Source organism: Pelodiscus sinensis, chromosome 7 (assembly GCF_052426305.1).
Source record: "Pelodiscus sinensis isolate ZL-2025 chromosome 7, ASM5242630v1, whole genome shotgun sequence".
Classification (NCBI taxonomy): domain Eukaryota; kingdom Metazoa; phylum Chordata; order Testudines; family Trionychidae; genus Pelodiscus; species Pelodiscus sinensis.
This window is the reverse complement of record NC_143058.1, coordinates 63,454,410-63,466,449: the sequence shown is the minus strand read 5'-3', so window position 1 is coordinate 63,466,449 and position 12,040 is coordinate 63,454,410. Positions and strand designations below refer to the sequence as shown.

The 12,040-nt window shown below is 41.5% G+C and overlaps 1 protein-coding gene across 2 annotated transcripts in view; it reads right to left on the bottom strand.

Moving 5' to 3' along the window:
• UBE2F (ubiquitin conjugating enzyme E2 F (putative)) overlaps nucleotides 1-12,040 on the bottom strand; it is an 89,360-nt gene that overhangs the window by 33,691 nt on the left and 43,629 nt on the right. The window lies entirely within an intron of this gene.

The window sequence follows — 12,040 nt, the reverse complement described above, 5'->3', positions numbered from 1 at the left end:
TAATTTCTCTTAAGATGTTCTGAAATTTCCCCTCTGCTGTACTGAGGTTCTATATAATTCAGGACCCGTAACACTATTTTGGTGAAGCTGGCTCCAGAGAACACCGAGTTTTGTCTTTAAAGCATGCAGATTTAAAAGTTGTTGCTTATCAGAGCACATCTCAAATCCTGTCTATTTAAACTGGGCTTTGGGGACTGGGGAGTGTAAGATGATTGCTCTTATTGGAGCAATAACATTGGAATAAATTGCCCCATGAAGGTTGTGGAAACTCCATCTGTGGAAATATTTAAGAGTGGGTTAGATAAATGTCTATCAGGGATGGTCTAGACAGTATTTGGTCCTGCCATGAGGGCAGAGGACCGGACTCGACCTCTCGAGGTCCCTTCCAGTTCTAGTAGTCTATGATTCTATGATTATTAGAGTATGGGTTTTTTTTTGTAGCAAATGTTTAAACATTTTGGTTGTTTTCTTTATTTGAGGATTAAATGCTAGGTTTTTTTAATATTTCTATGAACTGTGTTTTATAATTAACAAATATGCCCACATAGTTAAATAAACTGATTTGTTTGCATATAAATCAAAATTAAGAAAGTAAAACAAACAACATGAGCCCCTGTGGAGTGTTTGCTTTTCAAATTTTAAAAAAATAAACGTTATGAAAAGTTTAGTGGTATGGACGACAGCTTTAATCTCTCACATGCATGTGATTAGTTCGGTTGACGTTGGGGGGACTAAGTACGTGTATAAAGTTAAGTGCTTGCAAGATCAGGACCTATGTACTTGCTTCATATTTTTCTGCATTACTTAAAAAGCTTTATAAGCTTCCAGAGAAAACAATTAGCTACGTTATAAAAACAAACACTGAACCAAATAATATTTTAGTTTGGTTTCAAAGCAACATAACATCACTTGTTCACTGAAAACATATATTAAGTTCCTTACGGAAATGCTTTCAAACCAGAAGATTAGGAGACTTTTAATAGGTGAATTTTAAGGGATGTAACATATTAACTCACTGTAGGGCTGTGTCTACACTGGGCCACTTATTCCGGAAAATCAGCCGCTTTTCCGGAATAAGCTGCGAGCTGTCCACACTGGCCCTTGCATTTCCGGAAAAGCAACGATGCTCTCCTGTACAAAATCAGTCGCTATTCCGGAAAAACTATTCTGCTCCCACTCGGGCATAAGTCCTTATTCCGGAACACTGTTCCGGAAAAGGGCCAGTGTAGACAGCCCAGTAGTCTTTTCCGGAAAAGCGCATCTACATTGGCCACAGACGCTTTTCTGAAAAGCAGCCTGCCAATGTAGATGCTCCTTTTCCGGAAAAACTGAAAACGGAATAGTATTCCGTTTTAAGCAGTTCCGGAAATTCATGCCAGTGCAGACACAGCCTAGGAGTGGAATTGTTGTTTAGTATCTTTTCCCGAAACAATGCAGATGAAAATGAGAATCTACTTGAAACAGCACCATGAGAACTGACAGTTTTATTCTAGGTTAAAACATGAGAATCTGAATGTTTACAGAATAAAAAAGGGGAGAGAGGCATTCTTCTACACTACTGCTTCCAGACTTTTCACATCTATACCTTTCACACATCAAAGTACGCCAAATATTGAAGACTAGCCCCCCCCCCCCCCCCCCAAAATCTCCATAGATTTTGGTGTATTTTCAGTAACAGGAAAAGGAGTATCACAAAGCCACCCAACTTTTGAGCTAGAATACTTAAAATTCAGATCTCTCCCATGTGGGGAACCCTAATGACTTCTAGAGGCTTGGCTACATATCTAGAAACTCACGACTGGCCTGTGCCAGCCGACTCAGGCCTTGCCTATACTTACCAAATAATTGGCGCTCCCGGGATCAATCTTCCAGGGTTTGATTTAGTGGTCCTGGTAAGGACCCGCTAAATGGAATGCTGAGGGCACCCTGTCGACCCCTCTACTCCTCAGAGTCACGAGAAGAGTTTCTGCCATCAACCTCCCGCTATGGGGATGCCAAGAAAATGGATGTAAGGTACATTGACACCAGCAAAGCAGTTCTTATAGCTGGAGTTGCAGATCTTATATTGATCTTCTCCCCCCAGTGCAGATCTGGCCTCAGGCTCGCAGGGCCTGGGCAGCGGGGCTATTTCATTGCTGCGCAGACTTCCAGGCTCTGGCTGGAGACCAAGTCTGGGACAATCCCACCGTGCAGGCTCCTATAGGCCAGGCTCCAGCTTATGGCTGAAAGCCAACCTGGCAGTGAAACAGAGCTGCAACCCAAGCCCCTCTAGCCCAAGGCAGCTAGCATGGGCCGGTCCTGGGTTATTCTTGGCTGGATGGACATACCCAATGAGGCTTCACACAGTGCAGAGGTCCACCCACAGTTTTCTTGGACCAAGTGGGTAAGTGTAGCCCACTGGTTGGTGTGCATGACAGATTTCCTTTCTGAGGCAGTCTGCTAAACTAGGGAGTCTTGGCTCTAACTCAAGCTGTCACAACTAATGCGGTAGCTCTGGACCTCAAAGGTGCAATCCCTGATATGCTAACCAAAGAGGGTGGTCATCACTCACTGCTGCAATTGATTGGGCCAAAACATGGTGAAGCCAACATAAGCCACAGAAGAGTAACATCAGGACAAAGGTTGATTGACAAAAGATCTCTATCTCAGCCCCTTCACATTCTTTCATGCTCATGTTGGGTCCAAACTTTGTTACTTTAGAAAAAAAGAAACCTATCAAATTTAGCAATGGTGACTTTAAAAACAAAATGCTGCTTTTGAAATAGTCTCTCTGGCAATAAAAGGAATTTTAAACCATCACACTTGACAAGGGAGACCTATTTCTGGTCTATTTGCCAATCTTAGCATGTAGATAACTCTCACACCCTTTTCTCAATCTCCTATCAAACCAACACCAAAATTAATGAGTTGGGAACACTCCCTTTGATTGCTATCACTATGTTCTCAGATGTCTGAAAGATTAACTACACAGTGTTTTCCAGAGTGTAAAAATGCAAATTTCAAAGTAAGATTTTTCTTTTACATGCACAATGTATTTAAACAGATTTATTTCATTTAAAAAGTCAGACAAAGGCTGCTAAAGAACTCCCCCATGGAAATTCCCTAAAGAAAAAACAATTACAGAGTCCTCCTTAGCTAATAGACTTCAGTTAATCATACTGAAGACTGAGACTCTTGCATCTTGTAGCTAAAACATGTTTGACAAGACGAGGTAAAATATTTATCACTTGGAATCAAAAAAAGGAAATAGTCATATCACTCACAGAGAGACTATTTGCACGTGCTCATTAAACACTTATTAATTAGTGCCTGACACAACAACAATATCAGTATTTGTTTAAAATAATATTATTATTTAATAGACTAAAAAACAATATATTTAGATGTACTTCATTCTCCATATATTATCTGGATGACAGAGCATTTAAAATAGCAGCACAAAATATTTTATTTAGCTTTGAAGGAGAAGGAAGATTCCTCCTATGCTCATTTGCTTTCTTCCCACCGAAGAAACGTTCCTGAAGCTGTTCAGAAGCAGTAAACAAGGTCTGTTTCAGGTTAGGAGAGAAAGTCAGCCATGCACGTCAAAAGCTCCAGAACTATAACCGCAAGTACAAAATAACATTCTTCGGACTTGAGCTCTTGATATTTGTCCCCACAGTTACACTGCAGCATAGAAGACTCCCTTTTATAAACCAAAATGCAGGACTATGTAGCACGTTAAAGACTAACAAGATGGTTTATTAGATGATGAGCTTTCGTGGGCCAGACCCACTTCCTCAGATCAAATAGTGGAAGAAAATAGTCACAACCATATATACCAAAGGATACAATTTAAAAAAATGAACACATATGAGAAGGACAAATCACATTTCAGAACAGAAGGAGTATGCGGGGGAGGAGGGAAGGAAGGTAAGTGTCTGAGAGTTAATGATATTAGAGGTGGGGAAAGTTAATGTCTGTGAGCTAATGGTATTAGAGGTGATAACTGGGGAAGCTATCTTGGTAATGGGTAAGGTAGTTGGGCTCTTTGTTCAATCCCCCCGGAGAGTGTCGAATTTTAACATGAATGACAGTTCAGAGGATTCCCTTTCAAGTGCAGATGTAAAAGGTCTTTGTAGTAGAATGCAGGTGGTTAAGTCATTGAGTGTCCTTTCTGGTTGAAATGGCAAGAAATAGTTTTTTCTTTGTGATCTTGTCTGATATCTGTTTTGTGGGCATTAATCCTTTGGCGAAGTGTCTGAGACGTTTGTCCAATGCATTCTACTACAAAGACCTTTTACATCTGCACTTGCAAGGAGAAATCTCAGACCTAAAATGAAAGCGTATTTTAGGATAATAGTATCAGAGGGGTAGCCATGTTAGTCTGGATCTGCAAAAGCGGCAAGGAGTCCTGTGGCACCTTATAGACTAACGGATGTGTTGGAGCATAAGCTTTCGTGGGCAAAGACCCACTTCGTCAGATGCATGCAGTGGGTCTTTGCCCACGAAAGCTTATGCTCCAATACATCCGTTAGTCTATAAGGTGCCACAGGACTCCTTGTCGCTTTTTTAGGACAACAGTATAACAACAACAACAAAAATAGGTCTTCAGTTGTTGTGAATCTCATTTGGCGAATGTGGATCATGGGCTGCTTCTCCATCTTCATGACAGGGAGCAGATCCAGAGCATCCTCAGACATGCCAGGACAAGTATGGTGAGTTTTTTGAAAGTCTGGTTTATAGCCCCATCAAACACTGGTCAGGAGCCTTGTGCCTTTGGTGACCAATGGCCATTTGGCTGCACACAGTTCCTGGTCTCGCCTGTCAGGTGAGCTTGGCAGGCTACTGAGAGGCTGACTGGTTAAACATTCCAAAATCTTTCGGTTCCTTTGGTTTCGCAGGGCTTGTTGAAACGGGGATCAGGACCGTTCGGCTTCTGCTCATCTCTTAGCCTTGGAAACTGACGTCTTATGCTCTTGGTATTTATTCTTTTTGGAGGTTACTCAACTAAGACAGGCACCTTTTTCACCAAGCTCCACTTGCTCCTCTGGCCAAGAGAGCTGGTAGTCCATCAAATGAAGGGCTGCAGCCATGAACTGATCAGCCCTACAACCAACACAGTCCCTGTGTCAAAGCTAAGGATTCTGGGCTGCAATCTCAACAAACGATTCCTTTTAACTGCTTGAACCACTGCAACTGTTTGAACCACCACACTATCATGGGAGATGCGGGGCAGATAAAGGGCTTCAACTCCAAACAGATGAGCATACAAGCTCTCTATTTAGCTATGGAACAGTGTTCTGTGTGATCTCACACACTATAGCCAATCATCCCGAGACTGAAAATGCAAAGTTACACTTGCTAACACCATTTTGTATGGGATTCTTTCTCTATAGGATGCTTCTGGTTTCTATGCACACTGGAAACTGATTTAATTGTACAGTATCATTATGAAAGTGGGAAAATACTGAGAACCGCATGTAGCCAATTTCATTCCACAATTCAAACACCATTTCGTTCCTCTCTCAGTATATATACTTGTTCATAGCACAGACTATATCCTCCAAACACTCATACTAACAACACAGACTTATTCATACCAATGATTTCCTTATGGAAATGTATAATTAAAATTAAGAGTTAATGTTATAAATGTTATATAAAGCTGGGATACCACTGAGTTTCCTTTCAAATCGAATCTTAAAAAACAGATCCTGACTGTGCCATTTAATTTTGATCTTCCTCCATTATGACTACAAATACCTATATTTAAAACAATGGCTTTATACCTCAGGATCCTGTTATCTATAATATATCCTGCCTGATGTAATTCTGTGCAACATTTTGCATTACTGGATTTTAATAAACATACTTACTTTGCATTGGATAGACTTAGAAATATAAATCTGAGTTGCCCAACTATTTTAACAAAATGTTTATTATTTTGAGTCCTTATTGATGGCCCTAGTAGAATGAAATCTATCAGATCCCTGCAATTGTTTATAAACTAGATTTCACCCATTGTCTTCTGTACCAGCATAAGCTTGATTGTATTTACATTAGGTTATATTGAATAAGAAGCTTTCTATTCCATTTACTAGACATGGCTGCATTTCATAAATTAGTTCCAGAGATGAACAATTAGACATAACAAATATGATTTAAAGTAGACGAAAGAAAAACAAATGCTAACTCAAACAGCGAACAATGCCATTTAAAAAGCAGGGCTGTGGGCTGGACAACTCGCAGTACAGTTTCATGGTTTCATTTGTACATATTTTATCAGGATTCTATTTTGTTCTGTTGTACCCTAGAGTACCGGAGAGGATGACTTTGGGTTTGCAGCAGAGCACCACAGCAGCAAAACTTTCATATAGTTGTGATCGGTCAGCCCTTTGAACACCATACGTAACTAGTCAGACCAACACACTGAACTTCCATGACCAGAGTTTTCAGCATACTTAGCGTCATATAGCACTCCAAAGCACAGCTTCCATTGACTTCAGCTGCAGCTGCGAGTGCTCAGTGTTTCTGCAAACCAGGCTCCAGAGCCTCAAGCTAGGCACCCAGAATACGAGAAAAATCCATTTAGTTACCACCTGTGATAGGTTTGGCTTAAGCAACTTCCTGAGCATCATACAGCATCTCTGTAAGCCAAGCACCAGCTACTTAAGAGTACTTAGAACCCACTCTATCAGCTTCATTTAGCACGGGCACTGTTTTTTTTCCCCTCTCTCCCCATCCCCTTTTTTCTCTGTTATTTATTTTGCAACCTCTGCCCCTTCATTCATCTGAAGATGTGGGTTGTGCCCACAAAAGTTCATGATACCATCTTCCTTTTTGTTAGTCTCTATGGGTATGCCTACACTACAGTGTTATTTTGAAATAGTTAATTTGAAATAACGCGTCTACACACAAAATGCATTTCGAAATAGAGTTTTGCTATTTCGAAATAGAACGTCCACACTGAGTGGATGCTAAATCGCATTTAAGGCTGGCCGGAACCAGGTCCAGCAGGACATCAGGTCAGGAGTTACTTTGTGTGGCTACTGCCTGAGGCTTTCTGAGGCCTGTGCTTAAAGGGATTCCCCCCTAGATAGCCGGTTCTCAGCTTTCCCTGCTTGCTTGCCTACCTCGATGAGGGACAGCAAAGCATTTTGTCTCTGCATGCTCTGGTTGCCCTCACTTGGGACACCAAAGCACTCTGCAGCATGGAGCCAGAGCTGCCCCTGGGCACTCTGGTGCTTCTCACGAATGCGTTGCTGCGAGCCTGGCTGCACTTTCTGCAGGCTGCCCTCCGGGAGGTCCATTGGGGGGGAATGAAACTAAGGTGAGACTGGGGAAAGGAGGCAGGAGAGGGGAGAAGAGACGGTGTGAGAGGGTAGGGGGAAACCTGGGAGGAGGGAGCTGGAAGGGGGAAGCAGAGGGTGGGGAAGCTCAGGGCTGGGGGTCTCGCCGGACCAACTTGATTTTCATGCAAACCTGCTCCTGGGTCTGCATGTGGCCTGTGGTGGCCAGGCTGGCAGCTATCCTGCCATAGACGGCCACATTCCTCCGTCTAGTGCAGAGATCATGGACGTTGGGGGCATCCCACCCAAACCTGAATAAGGTCCATGATTTCCACCCTAGACCAGGAAGGCGCCCGTCTTCTCTGGGCACTGGTAGGCTCCTGGGAGCTGGCAGACTGCTCCTGGGGAGTGGTGGAGGCTGGCTGCCGGTGGCTTGGTGGCTCATGTTTTGGGACCACTGGGTCAGGGGCAGTGACTGCTGGCTCTGGGCTGGCAGGCTTGGAGCTGGCACAGGCACTGTGGCCATAGTCAACCCCTTTAAGAGCTCTGGGGAGGGAGGGAAGGAGAGGAGTGTTCTTGGTTGAGGCTGGAGTAGCCACCAGGGCACCCTGGGAAGGCTGGAGGCCCCCTATTTCGATATACAAGTGTCTTATTGTACAGCACTTATTTTGAAATAGCTATTTCAATTTAATTTTGAAATAGCGGCTTGGCTATGTAGACGCTGGTAAATTTGTTTTGAAACAATGGCTGTTATTTCAAAATAACTTTGCTGTGTAGAGATACCCTAAGGTGCTGCAGGACTATTGGTTTTTTTTTTTTATTTTTTTCAGTTACAGATTAACATGGCTATCCCTCAGAAACTTTATAGCATCTCTGTGGCAGAGGCAGGGATAGAATAAAATCCTCCAGGGCCGCCTTCAATTGCCTTACCCATGAGAATATCCCTTGTTTTCCAACCGAGACCTGTTTAATTCACTATACACCGTCCACCCTCTGCAACAAATGAGACAGTGGCCCCACAGAAAACTGTGTTTACTATACAACCTGCCTGCTCCTCTGAGCAACTCCGCCCTTTACACTGAAAGAGGTAGGGACCCTAGGAAAAAAAATCTGTACAGGTTCATGTGACTGAAAATTATATAATACACATGCACAAGACAGACAAATTAAGGCTGCATATGCAAACTTAATTCTGGCATTTCCTAACTACTGAGTGCTTGACCTTGCAATCTTCACAATGTTCTTTTAGCATAGATTTGTGTAAGGAGTTAAAACAAAGAAGAGACCGGTGGCATCTTAAAGACTAACAATTTTATTATAGTGTAAGTTTTTGTGAGCTGCAACTTACTTCATCAGATGCATGAAGAAAAAAATACATAGATGGTAGGGATTCAGAGATGGGAGTGTTACATCGGTGCTAATTCAATCAGGTCCCTATTTCAGCCTCAGCACTTACTTTTTAAAGCCACTTGTATATTGGAGAGAAAAATGAATTTACTATGCTCCCATTCAGGATCTAATTTTGAAATCCAACATGCAGGTCCTTGCTGGAATCTATCGCAATAAACCTGAACAACTGATGAAGCCAAAATAAATTTATGAAATTTTCTTTGCACTTCATGATATTTTGACATCGCACACAACAATAGCATGACAAGTGAGAAAGAAATTAATGAAAAATTTTAGAAGAAAAAAAATGCACAAATGTAAGAGTCAAAGGCTTTACATTTAGCTTACAGGTAAATGAAGAGAAGACCTTTAGAGAAATGGATAATGATGTCTTAGCTATAAAACAGCTTCTTGACAACACATCATTTAGTATTCTGTATTCCAACAGAACTTCATCCTCTACAAAAACTGGGCATATGAGTCAACTATTTTTTTTAAAGGAACTGGAAACACTACCTGTTCCTTTCTTTCGTTGAATGCTAAATTTCAGTCCTTTAGTACTTCAGAACTTCTGAAAAACATGCATGTGGCAGGTTTGGTTTTATTTTAAATTGGTAAAAGGAAGAAAGACCAATTTCCCTAATAAGTAGCAAAGAATTTGAGTCTACTACATGCAATATTACAGGATACTCACTTTATGGAACTAATCATGCCCAGACAGATGCTACAAACCAAACCAGAAGGATGATTCAACCAAGAAGGGAAATGGAAGAGTTAAAAAAGAGGGAGACAAAATGTATACTAGCCTCTACAATCACTAGGCTAGGACAATTAAACACAGAACACCACCTATAATGACCTCCATCTGATGTTTTCTCCTTACCCCTCCTCAAAAGACTCAAGAAAAGTGCTTTGCAGAATGCTTTGGAGGTCAATAAATCCAGGCTCTGAGGGAAAGGAATTGTATTGTCAAGAGCTCTTTTTGAAGGACACGTCAGCAGCCTCCTCGCTCTTACTACAGGGTTTTAGCTTCAATGCTTCTGATCACCAGTGGTGTATGACATCACTCTGGCATGTCAGGCTCCTAGCAACTTCATCCTCATGTCAAAACCAACACCTTAACCTCCATCCAGCAACCAATGAGTAACCATCACGGATCTCAAAACACAAATGTCTGAAAAAAACATTACTTAGCCAATGGGAGTCACAGCCAAAGCTTCCTTGTAAGCTTAAGTGTGGCCCAACGTGTGTTGCAACAGTTTCATCGCAACGTGTCTCTAAAATGGCATCTGAAAGGACCAGTTTTGTCATGGCGGCAGCCTGACCATTTACAGATCGAATCAAAACAAGAGGTTCAAAAGGCCGAGTCTACAACACAGACCTATATCAGTATAACTGTGTTGCTCAGGGATGTGAAAAAGCTGCACCCCATAGCAACTCAGTTATACAGACCTAACTCCTCCGCCTCTCCCCAGGTAGGGCTTCTCCTGTCAACATAGAAACCATCCCTCAGGAAGCTGGATTAACTGTGCTAATGGGAAAAGTTCTCCCATCGTCGTAATTGTGTCTTCACTAAAGTGCTGCTGCTGCGCCATTGTAGTGGTGACTGTAAAAACAAGCCCCAATAAACAAGAAGTGGGCATAATAAGCAAGTCGGTTAAATCAAGAAACTGACAGAGTAATTACATTGTTAGAATAATAAACTAATAATAATAAATACAACAAAGCAAAAGGAGGGAGCAATATGGGCAAGCAAATATTGTGGCAAGAAGAAAATATTGGTCTTTGGATGACACAACGACACCTATTTGGATGGAAGCCAAGGAATGGAAAAAGAGCTGAGTAATCACAACCTGCCCATTGTTCCAGGGCATACACCATGTTCAATGTGGCTGTTTCTGGGTTGCTAGGCCAGCCTGCTTATCCCTCTAATCGTCCTCTCAGGACACTTGCCTGTAAACACTGGGAGATCCTGGATGCTTTTCTTAATCTTACTTCAAAGGCCCAGCAGAGCTCGTTAAACCCAACTGACAGATTAGACTTCCTCGTTAGAAAAAATACCTTGCTTCCAAGTACATTAAATAGAACACATGTAACAACCACCTTTAGTGACCCTTCCAATTCTTACTTGAATAGGGAAAGATTCACAAGGGCATCCTTTCCTAATCACAGTGGAACTCCCACGCCCTCAGTGATGCTACTTCCTCTCTTCTCAATAGCCAACCACCCACCCTTTAAATTCAACCCCGCCCCTCGCCACAAAGTTCTAAAAGGGCAAATCTGAGAGGAGCTTCTTTCGAGGAGGCCAAGCGACCGTTTCTCTGCGCAACTAGTGGCATATCTCAGTGTCTTCAAATCAAGATGGAATTCCTTTCTGGAATATACGCTTTAGCCAAACACAGTTTAACTAAAGCATCAACAAGTTATTAGGCTCAATACAGGGGTAAGTGGGTGAAATGTAATGGCCTTCAATGAAGAGTTACACAGACTTAGGTGTCATAGAAGAAAACTTCATCTACTTCCCTCTTAAAAAAATTACGAGAGAAAACATTTTTAAAAATCATTTTATGCTTGAGATTCAGCTTTTTTGTGAAGGACAAAAGTTAAAAATACATTAACATTCTAACTTATTTAACTATGGAGATGTTGCAAAACTGAAAGCATTATTTACAATTCTAGATGTTATGACTTTTGGGATTCAAAGTCAAATTCCAATTGGCCAAATATAGTATTGTGATTATTTCATAGCATAGGAATGTTATATTTTACTGTATGCCGTCTGCTTCGCTAGCACAGTCATTATTTACATGTATTTATACAACACATGTATGTCTTGTAGTATCCAAAACAGTGAGAAGATTAAACAAAATATGTTCAGTTATACTGCATGTGAAAGGTTTATTTGTAGGGAGATCCTCGCTTAACCCCACTCCTGAAAAAAGCTGTCCCTAGCTCTAGTTTTCTAGTTTGTGGCTACTCTGTTGTTAGAGTGCAACTTGTTCCTCATATGACTTATTACACGAGCAGAGAATACTCTACTTGTGCAATACTCAAATATGGCAATTTTGTGTTGCTTATTGTCCCCAACACTAAATAGTTTCCTGAGTGGATATTGACAAGCAAAAAGTCTGTGTAATACTTTATTTTTTTAAACTGGAATCTATCTGCTGTGGAGATAATGGCTAGATATTTAACTGATCCCCCTTTTCAGAAACTTCTTCTATAGAAGCGAGGAGTTCTGTGGCACCAATCTGCTTTTGCAGATTCAGACTAACACGGCTACCCCTCTGATACTTCTTCTATAGAAAGTCTCACAATTTCAAACCACAGTACATCAAAGCGCACTCCAGGTGTTTTACTGAGAGATAACAGTGTCCAAT